At 41.3% G+C, this 22,589-nt stretch overlaps 1 long non-coding RNA gene across 2 annotated transcripts; it reads right to left on the reverse strand.

Moving 5' to 3' along the window:
• Positions 1–740: 740 nt before the first annotated feature.
• LOC118350411 (uncharacterized) lies at positions 741–22,589 on the reverse strand. Of its 2 annotated transcripts, XR_007401108.1 has the most exons (3): positions 21,410–22,589; positions 8,179–8,817; positions 741–5,399 (listed from the first exon to the last, which is right to left on the reverse strand). It is a non-coding gene; the product is annotated as an uncharacterized LOC118350411 (long non-coding RNA). The 2 variants fall into 2 exon arrangements; XR_007401107.1 differs by lacking the exon at positions 741–5,399 and having other exon boundaries at positions 7,787–8,817.

The raw sequence follows: 22,589 nt of genomic DNA on the forward strand, positions 1-22,589 counted from the left end.
CTATGATTATCCCCACTTTACAGATGAGAAAACTTGCTCAACGTCACATTTTTGGTAAGTAATCCTGGAAGTTGAAGGCAATCTGGTTTGAGTCTGATCTCTTAACAACCATACCCTACTGACCCTTGAAACACTTTAAAATTTTTAAATTTAAATTTTATTTATTTAATTTTATTTTTAAAGTAAACTCCACCCCCCAAAGTGGGGCTTAAACTCACAAACCTGAGATCAAGAGTCACAAACTCTACTGACTGAGCCAGCCAGGAGCCCCCCTCCAAAAAACTTTTTTTTCACATAAGAGGGAGGTCATGGGACAAACTAGGAAGTAAAACCCTCTAGCATCACACAGGTCAGTGAAAAGGCATTTCAACAACCTTTCCTAACCTACTTCTGCTCTTGGTAGGAAATACTTAAATTTTCCACCAGACCACATAACAAAGCCAGAGAGCGCTGCCTGGACCCATAGACCATACAACATCACCAAGACTGTGGTAACACAACAGTAAAAGCCAAGTCACCTCTAATTTGGGAAGAGGAGGATAAGTCAAACAATAAACTCTGAGAAGACCCTTTGGAGGTCTTACACCTGGAAGAAATTCCCTGGAAGGCAATGCAAGCAGGATAATTCTATGAGTGAAGAAAATTTTTTTGTATTTTTTTTATTGGAGTTCGATTTGCCAACATATAGCATAACACTCAGTGCTCATCCCATCAAGTGCCCTCCTCAGTGCCCGTCACTCAGTCACCCCAACCCCCCGCCCACCTCCCTTCCCACCACCCCTTTTTCGTTTCCCAGAGTTAGGAGTCTCTCATGTTCTATCATCCTCTCTGATATTTCCCACTCATTTCCTCTCCTTTCCCCTTTATTCCCTTTCACTATTTTTTATATTCCCCAAATGAATGAGACCTTATAATGTTTGTCCTTCTCCATCTGACTTACTTCACTCAGCATAATACCCTCCAGTTCCATCCATGTTGAAGCAAATGGTGGGTATTTGTTATTTCTAATGGCTGAGTAATATTCCATTGTATACATGTACCACATAGTGAAGAAATTTTTTTTATTTAGAGTCTGAGATAATAATCCTGAGAGTTTTGAGTGTTGCTAAATTACTGTCTGCATTTGGGCAGGACCAGTTGAATGGGCAAATTCCCAAATGAGTCAAAATCCACACGAATACAATAAAAGTGGAATCCAAGCTTCTGCTGTATTACACCAGAGCACAATTAAGACTAGATTATAAATCAAATATAATAATCTGCTTCCAGATCTGTTGGTAGCCTCTGCCAACCCTTTGGGGTGGATCAGAGGCCATTATGGACAGCTGGCCTGTGGAAGATGGCTAACAGCCTCCTCCAAAGATCTTCCATAGCCCTGCCTCCATGTTCCGCATCCAGGCATAGTGTGGTTCAAAGGTTTGGGGAGGCTGATGACTTGGACTGCTGGTGGCAAGTCTCACAGCAAAGAGAACTTAACTGAGCAAGCAAAATGCTTTAGGGGGGAAGTTAGGGGACCATTTTTCAAATGGATAATTTATTTTTGGATGATAGAGGATATTTTTACTTCTGTCATAACTCTGAATTTTATGATTTTATTTTCCCTCTAAGAAGTCCCTGTGATCATCCATCTGTTCCCACGAAAGAGTGAACACCTCTATGGATAAATCAATCCTTAGATTTCCAGAGGAATTTCTTCTTTATAAAGAGGTTCCACATCCATTATGCTATTTGGTTCTCAAACTATCTTAGTCATAGGAAATAAGAATAACAACAATAATAGCAATCATATTGAATGTCTTATGATAATGAAAGCTAATCAAAAAGACAGCATATTATAGATTCCATGTATATGATTGTCCAAAATAGGTAAATCTGTAGAGATTACTCGTTGCCAGGGGTGATAAGGAAGGGCTCCTGGAGAGTGACTGCTAATGAGGACGGGGTTTCTTTTTGAGGTGATGGAAAAGTTCTGGAGTTAGATAGTGGTGGTGGTTGCACAACTTTGTGGATATATGAAAAAACCACTGAATCATATGCTTTAGACTGGTGAGTTTTATGGAATGTGAATTTTTAAAAATTCACTGATTTTTTTAAATTGCAGAACAAAAAAAAAATGGTACTCACCATGTGCTAAGACAAGAGAAAGGGCTTTACTTGGTTCAAGCCACCTATGTCACCTAATTATCCTGACAAACTTAGGAGATAGTATAATTTCCTTATTTTATAGATGGGGACACAGGCTCAGACAGATGATCAGTCCGTAGTGATGTGGCAACCAGTAAGCACCAAGCAAAATTTCAGTTTCTCACCTTCATTCTCCAAATCAGTCTCCTAATTGTCATTCCATTCCAGTAATTCAAAGAGATATTTCCAAGTGAAGTTCATCCAATAGTATTTCTTCTGCTCAACTCTTTTAGTAAAAGGTCTTTTTTTTTTTTTAAGATTTTATCTATTTGAGGAAGTGCAGGAAAGAGTACAAGTGGTGGAGAGGGAGAAGCAGGCTGCCCATCAAGGAGGGAGCCTGATGCGGGGTTCAATATGGGGTTCTATACGGGGTTCAACATGAGGCTCCATGCAGGGTTCAATCCCAGGACCCTGGGATCATGACCTGAGCTGAAGGCAACCACTTAACCAACTGAGCCACTCAGGTGTCCCTTGGTAAAAGGTCTTCATGCTTTTACCTTTTTTCATGTCTTTTTAAATTTAGGATTCTTTCTCCCCAATTTTAGAGAGTTAAACACAACAGTGATTTCCTCTCTGAAAATACTTAATTCTCTAAACTACCTGTCTTCTGATAAAAAGCAAACCTTCATTTCTTAGCTCCCAGGGAAGTCCCTTAGGGTCACACAACCACGGCTGATTTTAAGCAGAGATGTGATGTATATCCCCTACACTCGTTCTGCCCCAAGACATGATTACCTTGTCACGCAGTTCCCAAAGGTTTTTGTTTACTCTGACCTAATAGATCGCTTGGATTACAAATGAGTCACTCAAAATACCAGAGATAGCAGCAGCCTCCGTGATGGGTAAATCCTCAGACATTCAGAGCTGGAGCAAACCTTATAGAATATGTGTTCTGACCTCTCAAACATGGAGCATTCCAAGGTGGGGAGATGTTGAATGACTTTCCCTTGGTGGTGGAGTTAGCAGCAGAACTGAAGTTGAATTTCTGACACTATGTATCATTGCCTTGGTAAATGTCTCAAATGATTCTCTATCCTTGAGGCAGTTCCATTTAGTGTTACTGATATTGCTTGTTAATATATTACTATGTGAACTTTTCCATACTTTTGGCATATCCATCCTATGGATTATTGCATAATCATTAAAAATTATGAGGATGAGGGGCGCCTGGGTGACTCGGTTGATTGAGCATCTGCCTTCAGCTCAGGTCATGATCCCAGGACCTTGGGAGTCCTGCCAAGCAGGGAGCTGGCTTCTCCCTCTGCCCCCTTCTCCTGATCATTCTCTCTCTCTCTCTCTCAAATAAATAAATCTAAAAAAAAGTTATGAGGATGAGTATTTATTGATATTTATATAAAATGTGTTTTAAAAGGTTAACTAAAAAGTACAGTACAATCCACTCTTTTGGGAAAAAAACAGCAAAAAACTATATGTATAAACATTTATAAGTACTAGAATATGTACTGAAATGTTAACAGAGGTTATATCTCTGGATGGTATCATTGTGGGTAATTATTTTTCTTCTTCTTTGTGATAATCTACCCGTTATAATATTTTTACAATTTACTTTTGAAAAGAATAATTTTGTATTTTTAAAAAAGAGTAGGCAAATGATTTTTAAATAGGACACAAAAAATACTGGATATAAAATAAGTAATTGACAGAATGAATGAATTATTTTAAAATTATGAAAGACATCATTAAGAGAATGAAAAGGTGAGTCCCAGAGTGGAAAAATATATTCATACATGCATCCAATAATGGACTTGAATCCAAAATATATATTATAAAAAAGTTTTAGAAATAACTAAGTAAAAGATAGACAACTCAATAGTTAGAAAAGAGACTGAAACAAGCACTCACAAAAGGGAATATCCAAAATTTCCAATAAGCCTATCCTATATACCTTTTAAGATGCTGTTGCAAATTAAAACATACAAATGAGATACATACTCATTAGAATGGTACAATTTTTTTCTGATTTTTTAAAAAATAAGTTCTAGGCTCAACATGGGGCTCAAACTCACATCCCTGAGACCAAGAGTTGCATGCTCTACCAACTGAACCAGCCAGATTCATTCCTAGGCCTTTTTTTTTTTTTTAAGATTTTATTTATTTATTCATGAGAGACACAGAGAGGCAGAGATACAGGCAGAGAGAGAGGCAGAGAGAGAGAAGCAGGCTCCATGCAGGGAACGCGACGTGGGACTCAATCCCAGGGCTCCAGGATCACGCCCTGGGCTGAAGGCAGGTGCCAAACTGCTGAGCCACCCAGGCATCCCTGTTCCTAGGCTTTTTGATTTTTTTTTTAATACGTTGAATAACACAAGTTTTTTTTAAAAGGCCATACTGAATACTAAGAAGGTTGTGGAACAATTAGAACTCTCATACATTTGTGGTTGGAATAAATTGGTACAACCACTTTGAAAAACTGTTTGTCAGGGACGCCTGGGTGGCTCAGTGGTTGAGCATCTGCCTTCAGCTTGGGGCGTGATCCCAGAGTCCCAGGATCCAGTTCCACATTGGGCTCCCTGCATGGAGCCTGCTTCTCTCTCTGCCTGTGTCTCTGCTTTTCTCTCTGTGTCTCTCATGAATAAATAAATAAAATCTTTTTTAAAAAAGGAAAACTGTTAATAGGTAACTATTGAAATTAAACCCATGCTTACACTCTGATCCAACAATTTCTCTCCTAAGTACAGACCTGAGGGAAGAGAGCTTATATCTACTAACAGACATAAGGATGTTCATAGCAGTGCAATTCATAATCACTAAAACCCTACTGATTTTAGGCTTGGAAACATCCAATGCCAATGAACAGTTGGAAGGATAAATTGTGACCTCTCCACACAGTGGGATACTACATACAAACTTGAACTTCTGCTATGTGCGACAACATGGATGAATGGCACATACATAATGTTGAAAGAGCATATGCAGCATATTGTCTCTGATCGCATTGATAAGATTGGCAAAACTAATTTCTGCTGATAGAGGCTGGACTGTTGTTTACCTGAGAAGATGGAGAGGAAGGACAAGGCTGGGTGGAATCCACGAGAGAGCTTCTAAAGTGCTGTAAACATTCACTATAAACCAATCTAGAATTACACAGGTATAAACATGGGTAAAAATTCATCAATGAAGATGTTACCTGAAGAAGTGTCAGCTGTTCCTTTCCTCCAGGGGCACTTGCATTACAAAAGGGGACTTTACAGACACTGTGGACAAAAATACGCAGGAGGAAGAAAGGGAGTTTACAAAAACAAGTCACAATTGAAATGATTGTCAGTTTCCTTAAAATTTTTTGAGGGAATTCCAAGAAGCCCAAAAACTTTTAGATAAACTGAAACTTAAAATCTGTAGCAATCAAATCCCTCACTACACTCTCACATTATTATCGTAGTCGAGTCTCACAACAACCTGTGAGGTGGTCTGGGTCACTGACCCCATTTTACAGACCAGGAGACTGATTGGGAAAGAGAAGCACTTTTCACAGGATTAAGTAACTGGAGCTACAGGTCAGAATGTGAACTTGAGTCATCTGAATCATGACCCCACACTGCTCTCCTCTTCCAGAAAAGCCTTTTCACCAACATGGGTTCATGAAATGTCCTTCCTGGAACCAGCAGAGAGGAAGAGCCAGTACATGCAGAATTGCCTCTGGAATATTCTTTCTCTTTTTTCTCTCCTTTTCTAGTTTTTAGTTCAGTGTTACTTGTGCTGTGTCACCTCTTGAACCTTTGGAAGGTGTTGGTAGCAACTGCAAACTACCACAACCTTTGATTTCAAATTTTCTCCACACTTTATTTTCACCTCTAGTCATGGGTGGGTAGTGGTGACAACAAGAGGTGGTGCGAGGAGAGCTTTAGCCTCCTTACTCATCAAGCCACTCCAAGTAAAAATGTAGTTTAAGTAGAAAAAGTGCTAGGGAAATTTGGCCTCATAACAACTTCCGGAAATTAAGACTCCTAAACCCCATAGCCCCAAGAAGTGTCATTTATGTGAAATACCAGCTAAGGGATGCCCCTAGAATTGCACAAGAGGGAAGATATGCCAAACCATCTTCCAAAGAGTCTGCCCTGTTTAAGAATCCCCATGACAGAAATTCTGGAGCCACCTTTGTTTTTGGTAAGTGGTAGGAAATCAGGACTCCCCAGGATCTGGGAGATACCAGCAGAAAGGATCAAGTCCACAGAGATCACAAGAGCAAGGGAGAAATGGAATAGGACCATAGGGTGAGACCGGTAAGGTCCAGAGTCCCAGAGGTCAGGGAGTTCAATCAGCAAACATAACATGATTAAGCAGGGCCTCACATTGACCCTGGGGGAAGGCTGTCTGAACTTTGGTCTTGTGTGGAGATGAGAAGAGTTCTGAACCCACTCATGCTGATTTCAGCCACAAGGAAGTCCAGGGCTTGCAAATAACCACTAGAAATACTCAGAGAACTTCTTGTAAGAATGACTAAAATTGTATGTTTGAGTTAAGACTTCGGTAAAAGTTGCTATTTGTTTCAAGTGGATTCATATTTTGATCTGGAGTCTGGAGTTTTTACTTTACTGTATTCTCAAATCTGGGACATCAACTAATCCAAGAGAGGATTAATTTGGCTATACCACTGAATTACATTGTTTATGAAATGTGAAAATTTCTCAACTCTGGAAGATTGGTGGAAGGTGAAACCACAGTCTGTGTTGGTGGGCCAAATTCTGGTTTGGTTATGTATAGGAGGAAATGGAGTAAGGTCTATGTAAGCTGCAGGTCTCAAATTCTGGTCCCAGGTGCCCATTTCCAAACTGAAAGGGACATTTCTATCTGGGAGAAAAGACGTGGTCATGCATGACTCTTTGGAGTCCATCCTACTCAGGCTCATGAATCCCAGTGTTCTGTTTTTCAGGTCACCAGGAGGCCCAGAGTGTCCCTAGTTGGGTCTCTCTGGAGGACTACCTACTGTGGCACTGAGTGTGGGGAAAGTTGTGAACTCTGGACAGATGTTACATCTGATGTCTCCTGAATATCACTCTTTCCTTTCCCTCTAAATTCCAGAGTAGAGAATAGGCTCCTTAGCCAGCTTTGTTGGAAGTTTGTCAACACCTGTTGTTTGTTCAGAATAATCAGAGGGGCCATCTCAGCAACCCCAGGGAGTTCAGGGGTGCCTGCACTGCTACTATGTATCTGCATTAAGATATATTTTGCAAAAACGACACCCTGTGACCCATTGCTCTTCTATTACATCCTGCCATGTGGGCCCTGCTCTAAGGCCTTGATCTTTCTTTTTGAAGAGACTAATGTCCATTACATTGTGGTCATAGAGCAAGGTACAAATGGGCAGCAGGTGGAAAGGATTGGCATGAATAACTCCACCACTAACCAGGGAATTGATATAACTAAGACTATAAGAGACATGAGAAGTTGTGGAATCCTAATAACATGCAATTAGGTTCATTATGTGTGAGGCCCTGTGCTACACATGTCATGTATATTAGTTGCTTCATTTAATACAACAACCCTATGTAGTCTTATCGTCTCTATTCAATGAATGAGAAAACCTAGAAAGAGTTTAAATAAATTGCTCGAGTTTACATAGCAATTATGGCAGAGCCAAAGCTGGGTGTTCACACAACTTTTTATTTTCCTTTGGACCACACAGAAAGACTACATTTTCCAGATCTCCATGCATTTAGATGAGATCATGTGATTGAATACTGGTGAATTAGATGTAGATGCGATATACCCCATTTCTCGGTTTAAAACATTCCACGGGCACTTCTGCTATCTCTTCCTTATTCACACAGCTGGAAGCCCAGGACCACCTTGCTTCCCTCTCCCTCCCAAGGACACAGCCCAGATACCCTAAATAACTACCTGGTGGAGAGCGTCTCAAGGGAGCTGACTGGCTTACGTTACACCGTAATGGGAACAATAAATAAACCTTAGCTTGGTTGTGCTAAGCAGTTGACATTTCAGGGTTGATTTGTCATTATTGTGTAACCTACCTACCTTGAGTAGTAGCCAAGATTTGAGCGCAGGTCCGTCTGACTTCAAACCACTCTTAACCAATTCCTTAAATGAGCACAGAAGGATCAAGAAAGACTCTAATCCCTGAATCTGCCACTAACCTCACAAAGGATCTTGAGTAAGTCATTTAAGTGACTCGGTTTTTCATTTGTCCATTGGGAATAAAAATGTCTGCCCTTCTAATCCTTCAGACTTGTTGCAAAGAGAATATAAAACCATTCCTACGAAATAACTTAAAAAACGAGCACCGTACAAGAGCAACGAAGTGTTATTATCTGGCCCATTTTCCCACCTCTGATTAGGAAACTATTCCACTGACCTTAGAATTGGCATGAAACTTTAGTTTTGTAGCCCTGCCTCTGTTTTCTCTAATAGTTGTTCTTCTGGTACCTTTAAATTTTAGCATAATCAAACTTACAGAAGGGTTGCAAAAATAGTCCAAGGAGCTCCTGTATAACCCTTTACCCAGATTTCCCAATTGTTTACATCTTGCCCCATTTCTGATTTATTCAAAAGTAAATTGGAGACATTATGTGCTTTACCACTACTGAGGGAACACGACCTTGCCAACACCTTGATTTCAGCCCAGTGAAACGGATTTCAGGTTTCTGGTCTTCAGAACTATAAAAGAATAAATGTGTGTTATTTTAATGTACCAAATTTGTAGCAATTTGTGACAGCAGTTATAGGAAACTAATACAGTCCATATTCAAAAAATTTGTCCAGGGATCCCTGGGTGGCTCAGCGGTTTGGCGCCTGCCTTTGGCCCAGGGCGTGATCCTGGATCCTGGGATCGAGTCCCACATTGGGTTCCCTGCATGGAGCCTGCTTCTGCCTCTGCCTGTGTCTCTGCTTCTCTCTCTCTCTCTGTATCTCTCATGAATAAATAAATAAAATCTTTAAAAAATATATTTGTCCAGATAGAATCCATTACACTTGCTTTGGTTCTCAATCCAATCTCCAGTTCAGAACCATACTTTGCATTTATTTGGTGTGTGTAGTTTTCTTCTAAAATGAAACAATTCCTCAGCCTTACTTTGCCTTCCTTGACCTCGACACTTTATTTATTTATTTATTTATTTATTTATTTATTTATTTATTTATTTATGAGAGACACAGAGAGCGAGAGAGGCAGAGACGCAGGCAGAGACACAGGCAGAGGGAGAAGCAGAGGGAGAAGCAGAGGGAGAAGCAGGCTCCATGCAGGGAACCTGATGCGGGACTTGATCCTGGCACTCCAGGATCATGCCCTGGGCCGAAGGCAGGCGCTAAACCTGCTGAGCCACTCAGGGATCCCCGACCTTGACATTTTTTAAAAGTGCAGCTTTTTATTTGTAGAATGTCACTCATTTTTTGTTTAGCTGATGTTCCCTCAACCTTAAATTCAGATTATGCATTTTGACAGGAATATAATATGATATCAGGAAGTATATGAAGTTGCTCTGTCTCAAGATCAATAATGTTTATTTTGATCAAGTGGTTAACCTAGACACTGCTAGATCCCTCCACTCTAAACTTACTAGTTTCCCCCTCTATAGCTAAAAGTAATTTGTGGGGAGATACTTTGAGAATTTTCCTCATTACACTTTAACTCTCAAGTTTCCATGTCCATGATGATTTTCTTTTTTTTTTAAGATTTTATTTATTTATTCACAAGAGACACACAGAGAGAGGCAGAGACACAGGCAGAGAGAGAAGCAGGCTCCCTGCAGGGAGCCCGATGTGGGACTCGATCCTGGGACTCCAGGATCACGCCCTGGGCCAAAGGCAGGCGCCAAACTGCTGAGCCACCCAGGGATTCCCCCCATGATTATTTTCTATCCCCATCATTTCCTTCTGTATTAGCAGATATGATTCTACTGTAAGGAAGATCTCCTTCTTCTTCATTATCTATCTATCTATCTATCTATCTATCTATCTATCTATCTATCTATTTCAGGGGCACCTGGCTGGTGCAGCAGTAGAGCACACCACTCTTAATCTCAGGGTGGTGAGTTCAAGCCCCATGTTGGGCATAGAGCCTACTTTAAAAATAAGTAAATATTTATTTATTTCAGAATAGACTCATAGATTCTTAGTTAATGCAATGGGCTATAATCTACTGACATCATTATTTATTTTTGATGCTCAGATCATCCCAGATTTGGCTGGTGGGAGCCCCCTTAGGCTGGTTCCTGTGCTTTTTTTTTTTAAGATTTGTTTATTTAATAGAGATAGAGCGAGACGGTGAGCGGGAGGCAGGGCAGGGAGAGAGGGAGAGAGAGAGAGAGAGAGAGAATCTCAAGCAGACTCCATGCTGGGTACAGACCCTGACATGGGGCTCAACTCCAGGACCCTTAGATCATGAGCCGAACTGAAATCAGGAGTTGGCTGCTTAATTGACTGAGCCACCTCTGCGCCCCTCCTGTGTTCTTTTGATATATCCCCAGAATTTATGGAGTACTTTCCTACTTTCCGGCACAAGAAGGTATTTCAGGTTCATCTTATTCTTTCTTTGCAGAAGTCTGTTCTCCAAGAAACCCTGGTTTCCCTCCTTGGAAAATGGTATTTAGAAACCAAAATCTGGAGGGGTGCCTGAGTGGCTCAGTCAGTTGAGTGTCTGTCTTCAGCTCAGGTCATTATATCGGGGTCCTGGAATGGAGCCCTGCATCAGGCTTCTCACTCAGCAGGGCGTTTGCTTCTCCCTCTGCCCCTCACCCTGCTCATGCTTTCTCTCTCTCTCATAAATAAATAAATAAATAAATAAATAAATAAATAAATAAATAAATAAAATCTTAAACCAAAAAGAAACCAAGAGCTAGCTCATTGCAGCTGGTATGTCGTTGCTTCTCTAGGCTCCCTCAGTGGACAAAACCAGAAAATTTGTATAAAACCCTAAGTTCATACTGATACCTCCAATTCTAATCCAACATCACATGGTATATTCCCTCTTTTTGTAACTCCCTTTAACCAACTGTGAGAAAACTGGCTCCCATTGCCCTCAGTATATTTTCTTATTTACTCAAGCCTAATCTACCAAGTATAGGTCAATATTTATTTATAGATTTGGCAGGGGGAATGGACAGTGAGATGCAGACATTTTAAGTACATAATTTGATGAGTTTTGACAAATGCCTACATTTATGAGGCCCACATCCCTACCAAAACAAAATAGTTTCATCATCTTCCTTGCCTCAGCAATTTGACCCCCCCAGACACAACCAATTTTTAAATTTTATTCCACCATAAATTAGATTTTCCTGTTCTAGATCTCATATAATTGAAAATAAACTGTGTGCACTCTTTTGTATCTAGTTTCTTTGGTTCAGCATAATGATTTTATCTGTGAAGTTCATTCACATTGTTATGTATATTGTTAGTTCCCTTTAGTGGTTGACTAATTTTCTATTGTATGAATTTGTTTAACCATTGTACTAGGATGCACACTGGGTTGTTTCCAGCTTGAGGTTATTATGAAAAAAACTTCTTTGAACATTTTTGTACAAGTTTTTGAAAGGACATATGTTTCATTTCCCTTGGGTAATTGCTTAAGAATGAAATTCTTGAGTCATAGGGTAGGTGTGTATTTAATTTTATAAGAAACCCAAACATTTCCCCAAAGTAGTTGTACCATTTTTCACTACTTCCAGCAACAAATGAGTATGCTAGTTGCTCCACCCTTGCCAACATTTGGTATATTCAGTCTTTTTAATTTTAACCATTACAGTGAATTTAGGGAGGTATCTCACTGTGATTTTATTTTATTATTTTTTTAAATTTTTATTTATTTATGATAGTCACACAGAGACAGGGAGAGAGGCAGAGACACAGGCAGAGGGAGAAGCAGGCTCCATGCACCGGGAGCCCGATGTGGGATTCGATCCTGGGTCCTCAGGATCGGGCCCTGGGCCAAAGGCAGGCGCCAAACCGCTGCGCCACTCAGGGATCCCTCACTGTGATTTTAATAGACATTTCCCTAATGCATGACATTTTTAAGCTATTTTTTAAAAGACTTATTTATTTATTCATGATAGACACACACACAGAGAGAGAGGCAGAGACACAGGAGGAGGGAGAAGCAGGCTCCATGCCGGGAGCCTGACGCAGGACTCGATCCCAGGACTCCAGGATCGCGCCCTGGGCCAAAGGCAGGTGCTAAACTGCTGAGCCACCCAGGGATCCCTTTTAAGCAATTTGTTATGGGCTTATTGGCCTTTTGTACATTTTCTTTCGAGTGTTCAGGTCTTTTGCTCATTAAATATTTTGGAGTCCTTTTCTTATAGATTTTTAAAAATAAATTTCAGGGTGCCTGAGTGGCTTAGTCAGTTAAGTGTCCAACTTTTGGTTTCAGCTTAGGTCATGATCTCAGGGTCCTGAGACTGAGCCCTGAGTTGGGCTCCTCTGTTCCTCCCCCTGCTCTCTCTCTCTCTTCCTCACTCTCTCAAATAAATAAATAAAAATTTTCAAAAAATGTTTTTAAATACACTTCAGGGGCACCTAGATGGCTCAGTCAGTTGGGTGTCTACATTTGGCTTGAGTCACGATCTCAGGGTCCTGGGATTGAGCCCCAAGTCATGCTCCCTGATGAGCAGGGAGCCTGCTTCTCCTTCTCCCTCCCCGTGCTGTGCTCTCTCTCTCTCAAACACTCTCTCTCTCTCTCAAATAGATAAATAAAATCTTTTTAAAAATCAAAATAAAAATACACTTCAGATGCAAGTCATTTGTGAAACAAATGTTTTATGAACATATAGCGTCTCAGGCTATGGGTTTCCTATTCATTTTCTGAACTATATCTTGTCATAAGCAGAAGTTTTAAATTCTGAAAAAGTCTAATTTATCAAATCTTTAAATAGGGGGATCCCTGGGTGGCTCAGTGGTTTAGCGTCTGCCTTTGGCTCGGGGCGTGACCCCTGAGTCCCGGGATCGAGTCCCACATCAGGCTGCCTGCATGGAGCCTGCTTCTCCCTCTGCCTGTGTCTCTGCCTCTCTCTGTATGTCTCTCATTAATAAATAAATAAAATCTTTAAAATAAAATCTTTAAATGGTTATTTGCTTTCTAAGTCTTAAGAAATGTCGGCCTACCTCCAGGTTGTGAATCCCAAGTACTTTACATGAGTACTGGAATCAAATGAACAAATTATAAATTCAGGAAGCCAAAAACCAAACAGACTTTGTTGGTGAGCAAATGAAAGATTTTAAAGGACATCCAAGAGAAAAGGAATGAGAGCAGGACTAAAAGCTGCTTTTTCAAGTGTCATTGATGGAGCTTAGATGAGAGTCATCAACCAGGCTGAATCACTTGCAGTCTGAGAACACCTAACAAAGCAGCCATACTCCTTCCCACGATCCCAGGGATTTGGGGGGAGGGTGTTGAAGGGTGTCAGTTTAGGAGACTACATGTTAATTTGAGTCACTTCTTTTAATGAAGAGTCTGTCCACTCAAGAAGGCAGTTTGTAGATGGATTGGAGTGACAGTCCTATAGTGCAGCCAGAATACATATGATGTGCCCCAATACCACATTGCTTTTCTTTATTCCTTTTATTGTAAAAACAATCATTCTTAATTTTAAAAATTCATGAAGTTTAAACATCAAAATTTTAAAAAGGTATACAGTGAAATACATCCCTCCCACTGTTACTTCCACAATAGATAACCAGTCACTAGTTTTCTTGCATCTCTGTTAAGAGATTTTGAATGCATTTACAAGATAATACACATACATGGTATTTCCCTTTTTTATGTAAATGATATCTACTGTATACACTGTTCTGTGTCTTGCTTTTTTCAAATCAATAATATGTGTTAGAATGTTTTCCAATCAGTACACAAAAATATTTCTCATTCTTTTCCTCAGCTGCATAGTGTTCCACTGTATGGATGTCCCATAATTTATTTAACCAGGCCCTTTTAAAAAAAAATGTTATTTGTTTGTTTATTTATTTATTTATTTATTTATTTGAGAGAGAGAGAGAGAGACATCGAGTGATGTGAACAAATTTTTCTTTTATAAATTCAAGTAGCTAGAAACCAAACAGACTTTGTTGGTGAGCCAATGAAAGATTTTAAAGGACATCCGAGAGATAAGGAATGACAGCAGGACTAAAAGCCGCTTTTTCAAGTGTCATTGATGGAGCTTAGATGAGAGTCATCAAGCAGGAGGAGGGGCAGAGGGAGAGGGAAAGGGAGAAGCAGACTCCTCACTGGGCAGGGAACCCAATGACACAATGACACAGGGGCTGATCCCAGGACCCTGGGATCATGACCTGAGCTGAAGGCAGACACTTAACCAACTGAGCCACACAGGTGCCCCATAACCAGGCCCTTATTGATGGATATTTAACTTTTCAGATTTTTGATGTTTCTTTCAAGTACTGCTTCAGTGAAAAACCTTGTATATACATCATTTTGCATACCCACAACTATAACTGTAAAGCAAATTCCTAGAAACGAGCTTGGTGAGTCAGAGGGTATATACATATATTATTTTGGTAGTCATGACCAAATTGCCTTTAATAGGAATTATCTCAACACTGGTAATGTATGATAGCTCCTATTTATCCACATTTATGGCTAATCTAAGTGTTATCAATCCTTTGGATTTTTATCAGTCCAATACATAATAAATAAATCTCAGTGACTTTTAGTTTGAACTCATATTAAGTAAGGAGTATCTTTTCATGTGCTTAATAGACACTTTATATTTCACTTTCATTAAGATTTATTTTTTAAAAGACTTTATTTATTTAATTGAGAGAGAGAGAGCATGAACAGGGGGAGGGGCAGAGGAAGAGGGAGACATAGGCTCCCCATTGACCCAGGACCCTGGGATCATGACCTGAGCTGAAGATAGACGCTTAACTGACTGAGCCACCCAGGTGCCTCAATATTTACTTATTATTATTATTTTTTTAAGTAAGCTCTATACCCAGTGTGGGGCTTGAACTCACAACCTCAAGATCAAGAGTCATATGCTCTACTAATTGAGCCAGCCAGGTGCCCCTCATTTGTACTTTTTAACTGAGTTGATGATCATTTTATTATTGTTTTACAGATGCTTTTTATCCCCAGTGTCTTCATTAAAAGCCGTATATTATTTGAAGTTCAAATTGCATACAATAAGATTCAACTTTCCAAGGACTGTCCCTTGTATGTGGGAGGCCTTGCCACACAATGGTGTTTTGAAGTACTTTTTTGAAAAACTCCAGAGCAGTAAGAGAGTTATAGGGAGCAGGTTACATTCAGGCCACAATTTCAAAAGTCTCATATGCACAGGCAGTGTGTTTAACAGAAAGAAGTTAAGCTCTGGAATCTAGTAATTTGGGTTCAAATCCTATCTTTGCCATGTATTAACTATGCAATTTTGTTCAGATTATGTCACCTCTTTGGGTCTTGGTGTCCTCATCAGTAAAAAACCCTCAAAATCAAATCCTATCAGATAACACAATGAAAGCACACTGTCCAGTGCTGACACAAACTAGGTGCTTTATAAATATGTTTCCCTTTCTGCGGGGAAAGCCAGTCACCAGAGACAACATGCCCTGGGGCAGCAGAATGGTGTGCGCATGTTTGTGTGTGTGAGCGTGCACATGTACATGTGCTTGCGCACACCATTCCCAACCATGACCTCAGATCCTATTAAAGTATTAAGCCACGAAAAAGCCACTTATGTTTCTGTTTCCAGCTTTCCAACGTGGCACTTCTAGGATCAGGCTGAAAGCTTCCTGTGTTCATAAAATGGGCTCAGGAAGAAAATACTACACCTAAGAGAGGACATTCCAAGAGTAATAACTCCTTTTCAGTAGAGTTACTCAAAACCACCCTGCCAAACCTGTTCTTCTGCCTTGTTGATTAGTGCCTAACCAGGCTTCCACCTGTTCATCCAACAGCGTTAGATTAGAGTTTCAAAAAAAGAACTTGCTCCTCAGATCCTGGGGCATTGGCTTTTCCTATTCCCAGTTGTGAACCCTCTGTTTACTGTGAGGGAGACAAGACAATCACGGCAGAACTAATGAATAATCATTCTCTCCCCACTCAGCCAGACAAAAATGGATGAGGTCTGCTGCCATCCTGAAGGTGTCAGATGCTCATACTCACTGAGGTTCTAGTGTTGCCCAGGCTAGGTGGCAAAAGCCTTGCCTCCAGGCACTGGCTTTGGAAAGCAGCATCTAGGTCACCTCTCAATGATTTCACTTGCAGGGTAGACTGGGCTAAAGATTGGGTGAAGTCCTCAGAAGGACTTCCCTTCCTCCTACCAGTTATGGTCATGAGTCCTCAGCCATAGCTATGTTTATACCCATCTGGGACACCCGGTGTGAACTTCTAAAGCTGGTGCCCTTTGTCCTTCTGTTGTTTCCAAATAGAAAGGTCAAGTGTTAGCCTTCTGAGTCTACCTCATGGTAGCAAGGTCTCAGTTCAAAAAGAAAAGTTAGGGGATAAAGTCACAGTTGTATGATCCTCCCCACGGAGGTATCTATCAACAGATCAGCTCTCTCTGAACTGGAAGTACAACTCAGAGTGCAGAGGCACGTCCACCTGGGATTCAGCCTCTCCCCCACATTTTGGGGCCCTGAGGTCTGGGAAGGAAATAAGAATGGCGGATTCTGGGGTGTTTGGGTGGCTCAGTCAGTAGAGCATCTGCCTTCAGCTTGAGTCATGGCCCCAGAGTTCCAGGATCCTGGGATTGAGCTCCACATCAGGCTCTCTGCTCAGTGAGGAGCCCGCTTCTTCCTCTCTTTCTGCCTTTTCCCCTGACTCATGTTCTCTTTCACTCACTCTGCTCTCTCTCAAATAAGTAATCTTAAAAAAAAAAAAAAAGGTGAATTCTGAAGAGTGCCTCATAGATAGAAGAGTCAGCAGCCACTGACAGCTGCAAAGTGGATCTGAAGTCTTTTATTGGAAGGGAGACGGAAAATGACTCTGAGTTCTGCAGCTCATCTCTTGTGTGGCCCTGAAGAGGCCTGGAAGGATTCCTAGATGTGTGTGGAATTCAGGAGACCTGGTTTTTAATACTGAGTCTTACTATTGACAGTGCCAACACTATTTGTCAATTATTGCAGGGCTAACCTGTGCTAAGTGCTTTGTAATAATTATTTTATTCAGTCCTTACAACCATGACCCCATGAAGTAGGCATTATTACTGTCCCCCTTTTACAGATGAGGAAGCTAAGACTGAAAGAGGTTAAGCAACTTTCCCAAGGTCCAAGCAATAGCTTGTGGTACTGGGATTTAAACCCAGGCATTTTGGGTCTAGAAATTGTGCTTATTACTTCTTTTTTTTTTTTTAAGATTTTATTTACTTATTCATGAGAGATACAGAGACCAGACAGAGGGAGAAGCAGGCTCCCTGCAGGGAGCCCAACACAGGACTCGATCCCAGAACCCCCGGGGATCACCACCTCAGCCAAAGGCAGGCACTCAACCATTGAGCCACCCATGGTACTTCTTCTTGATGAAGTTGTCTTATCATTGTCCTTATTATATAATGCTCTATAGCTCTTTGTTTAAATGCTTACTGTGTACACTAAACTTAATGGTGGACATAGCATGTTTAATCATTTTCCATTGATGGTGGCCAACACTGACCTGAACAACAACTGGGTAGTCAGCAAACATTTATTGAATAAATATTAAATAACTGAATATTACTTCCTGTGCCTTAGCATTGGGAAAAGATGAGGGTGAGAGGAAGGGAAGTACAATGTTGGTCATTGAAGGCACTAGGGACTCAAGTCCTCTGGTGGTTACAATGGAAATTACCACCTTAAACTGGGTATTTCCTTTGAGCTGGGTTTTGCAAACTGGGTTACATATGAGCAACGGTGGCAGCTGTACACGCCATTTGTGGCCCGGGAGGCTTTTCTCTTCTTCCTTGAAAACAGTACCCACCACCCATCACCTCTGGATACTCCTGTCTCATTCCCTCAGGTTTTAGTGGGACCGTTATTACAATTCCCCACCCATCCCTATCCAAGGAAAATTCTTGACTCAAGCCTAGCCATTCAGGCCGCTCCCTGGCTTTTGGCACTATGGTGCTAGAAGAATGGAATTTTGGAAATATTTGACGGTATCTTGCCTGGTTGTGTAGAGGAAGCCAGGCTGAAATGTGAGAAGTTGAAGCCAATGTACAAAGAGAAGCAGACAAGCAGAGATGAGATGAGAGATGGAGAGACAAAGAGACAAAGTAACAACATTTTTTGAGACCATACCTGGAGATAAATCTACCCTGAGATGTCCCAATTTCTGGGCTTCTGTAGGGAGCTATTTGCCAAAGCTAGTTTAAGTTGGTTTTGTCACATGTAACTAAGATAATTCTTTCTTTTCTTTTAAAAGATTTTATTTATTTATTTTAGAGAGCACGCTCATACAGGACTCGGGGGGAGGAGCAAAAGGAGACGGAGAAGCAGGCTTTCTGCTGAGCAGGGAGCTTGACACAGGGCTCAATCTCGGGACTCTGAGATCATGACCTAGTGAAGGCAGATGCCTAACGAACTGAGCCATGCTGGCACCCTATTCTCTCTTTTTTTTTTTTTTTTTTTAAGATTTTATTTATTTATTCATGAGAGAGACAGAGAGCAAGAGGCAGAGACACAGGCAGAGGGAGAAGCAGGCTCCATGCAGGGAGCCCGATGTGGGACTTGATCCTGGGTCTCCAGGATTATGCCCTGGGCCGAAGGCAGGTGCCAAACTGCTGAGCCACCCAAGGCTCCCCTTCTTCTTCTTCTTCTTTTTTTTTTTTTTTAAAGATTTTATCATTTTTAAATAATCTCTACAGCCAATGTGGGGATCGAACTCACAACCCTGAGATCAAGAGTTGCACACTCCACCAACTAAGTCAGCCAGGTGCCGCAGATTCTTTAAGGCTCTTAAACATATGAAAAAAATGCTCAACTTTATTCATAAGAGAAATTAAAATTATAATACAGTGGCACTTTTGGATTGAAAAGATGAAGAAACACTCTTAAATACAATCACAATAGAGGGAAATTTTGCAATATTTTTCAAAATGATAGATGCAAAGCTCTTTAACCTAGTAATTCCAGTTTTAGAAATCCATCCTACAAATATATATATATGCCAATTAACTGTGTGCTTCAGCATCATTGTCATAGCAAAAGACAAGAAATAATTTAAGTGTTCATCAATAAAGGACTGGTTAATATATTAAGGTACATCTATACAACAAAATACTGTGCCATATTGGGAAATAGAATCAGGAAACATATGCTTATATTTGCATATGTGTGGTTTTTCCCTGAAAGGATATGCAAGAAACTGACAAGGGGATGTGTGTCTGGGAACATACTTTTGTCTTTTCCTAATCTTGCATCATGTGTACTTATTACTTATTAAAACATAAGCAAAATACATTTTATGTTTAAAATACCTTAAGAGGGATCCCTGGGTGGCACCGCGGTTTGGCGCATGCCTTTGGCCCAGGGCGTGACCCTGGAGACCCAGGATCGAATCCCACATCAGGCTCGCGGTGCATCGAGCCTGCTTCTCCCTCTGCCTGTGTCTCTGCCTCTCTCTCTCTCTCTCTGTGACTATCATAAATTAAAAAAATAAATAAATAAATAAAATAAAATAAAATACCTTAAGAAAAATTGAAAAATATAAATGTTATGTATAAAGTAGATTGCAAATATTTTAAGATATCATCTAGAAAGTTCCAGGGCATTTCAAGCTCAGGTAGGCACTTGGGATTTTCACCTGAGACCTACGGCAATGAGGGTAAAAAAATGAACTCTCTCAATTGCTTGGGACACTCAGGAAAAGTGTGAAAAGCACTGCTTTCTAGATAATAAGGCCCATATGCAAGACTCAGGGGAGATACCATTTGGAACTCGGAAGTAAAGTTACTTTCTGAGTTCTAGAAAACAGACAATTCTAAGTTTTTAAAGCAGAAGGAATTTAATTCAAATGAGTGGTTTATATAGGTTTTGGCAGAGATTAAAAGTGAAACAGAGAAAAGTGAAACAGTCCAGAGACAAGCAATAGGAAGAAACTACTGCCGCCCTCACACTGGAGGAACAGAAGGAAGACATTTTGTTACCAGAGTTGGGGCTGAGGATCTGCTGCTAGAAATCCGAGCCAGGTAGGTGGGAGGAGACAGCTTGAGTTTGGGGTGGGGTGGAGGTGGGGATACTCTACCTTCTTCCTCCATCTCTCCAATTTCCAGGAGTGCCCCTCTTCGGATGTTGCCCAGTAACAGCCTGGAAGCAAAACAGCACAAGAGTGCAAGACACACAGCCTTCATGGCATCACTGCCATACTGAAAAGAGCAAGGGAAAGGTGAAGAATGGATCTGAGGGTAAAGCAGGCCCAAGATCAGCACAGAAGGAAATCGGACAGGGGGTGGGGTGGTGGGTAAAAACATGGTTGACAAATCTATCTCCTTTGAAAAGAATCAACTCAGGGTGCCTACACAAAGGTGGGTTTCTAGAACTGCAACATTAAGGCCCAGATAATTTCCCCAAAATGTTCTTTAGAGCTGGTTCTCCAAACTAGGATCTAACCCTGAGCTATATGCTATGTCTAATTGTTCTGTCTCTCAAAAACACGTAAATCCAGAATGACATCTTTTCTTGATTTGGTGAAGGAAAGAGGCCATTTGTCCTATAGAATATCCCAACTTCTGAATCCGTTTGCTGCCTTTTGCTTTACTTTAGCTTGATCCTCTTGCCTAGCCTATAAACTTGAGTAGATCCAATTGAAACATTTTTTGGTAAGAATAGGTCATACTTGATGATGCCTATTGAATGTTGACATCCTAGCAGGAGACACATAATATGATTGTTCTACCATTAATAATGCTAGGATTTACTATTGTTAGAGTGATGAAAGCCTGATAATTTCATTGGGCAGTTAACTTTTAAGACGGGGCTAGTAGTTCTTGTGGTACACTTTCCCTTGTTAAAACTAGTTTCCTCATCTGAAATGTGAATAATAGAATTGGGCTTTTTATAAGTATTTTTTAAAATATTTTATTTTTAAGTAATCTCTACACCTAACCAGGGGCTCAAACTCACAACCTGGAGATCAAGAGTGGCATGCTCTATTGACTGCACCAGCCAAGCACCCTGAAATGTGAATAGGGTTTTTGAATAGATCAAATAAATTAATGCATTCAAAGCACCTAGGACATAGTAAACATTCAAATAAAGCAGCAATTATTATTTTGATTGCAACGCCACCATCGGAGAATATGGAGAAGAATCAAAAGCTCTAACTCACCATTCTAAACAATTACTTGGACGCCTGGGTGGCTCAGCGGTTAAGAGCCTGCCTTCAGCCCAAGGCCTGATCCTGGAGACCTGGGATCGAGTCCCACGTCGGGCTCCCTGCACGGAGCCTGCTTCTCCCTCTGCCTGTGTCTCTGCCTCTCACGAATAAATAAATAAAAACCTTAAGAAAAAAAAAATTACTTCCCTTTTCTGAGACCGGTCGGGTCATTCTGGAGTCTGGCAGGCCACGCTGGGAGCTTGGCCTTGCTGTTGCGCGGGTTAGGTCTGTGGACAAGATACGTAACTGCCATATGCGGAGGACTTAGCATGTACAGACGTTGCACCAAACACTTTACAAGCATTTTCACATTTAATTCTTAAGCTCCACAAGTGAGAATTATCACCCATACTCTTCAGATGCGACTGAGTCTCAGAAAGATCAAATAACTTGCTCAGGTGGCACCGCCAGGAAGCCGAGATAGGACTACCATCTCCTCGGGTCCACGAGACCCAAGAAGAAGACGCATCGTAAAAACTTTTGCATCGGGCTTATTGCTCTAAGAGACCTATGACTTCCCTGCTGTCACCTTCTCAGCAGGCTTTCTGGGTCTTACAAGTTGAACTCCTCTCTTCCTAGCGTCACTCCCTTCCCCCAACGCCCCTGCACAGGACTCCCCCTAACCGACATTCATTCGTCTTCCCCAACTCCATGAGGGCAGGGAGTTCTGTCTGTTTTGGTCACTGCTGTCTTCTTAGCATTTACAGCAGTGCCTGGCACACAGCGGACGACGCTTAAGAAGTTGTAGACAGGGATCCCTGGGTGGCGCAGCGGTTTGGCGCCTGCCTTTGGCCCAGGGCGCGATCCTGGAGACCCGGGATCGAGTCCCGCGTCGGGCTCCCGGTGCATGGAGCCTGCTTCTCCCTCTGCCTATGTCTCTGCCTCTCTCTCTCTCTCTCTCTCTCTCTCTCTCTCTCTGTGACTATCATAAATAAATTAAAAAAAAAAAAAAGAAGTTGTAGACAAACGAAAAACGCTTTCGGAAACGTCAGGGAGCCAGAGTGCAGCGGCGCGGATTGAACCTCGCAGGGACCCTTCATACACCCCCTTCCGCCTTCCTGTAGGCGGGGGGAGAAGGAGGAAAGCCCCGCCTAAGGCCGGCGCGCCGCAGCAGGCCCCGCGGACTGGAGGA

The sequence above is a fragment of the Canis lupus genome, chromosome 12, assembly GCF_003254725.2.
Source record: "Canis lupus dingo isolate Sandy chromosome 12, ASM325472v2, whole genome shotgun sequence".
Taxonomy (NCBI): Eukaryota; Metazoa; Chordata; class Mammalia; order Carnivora; family Canidae; genus Canis; species Canis lupus.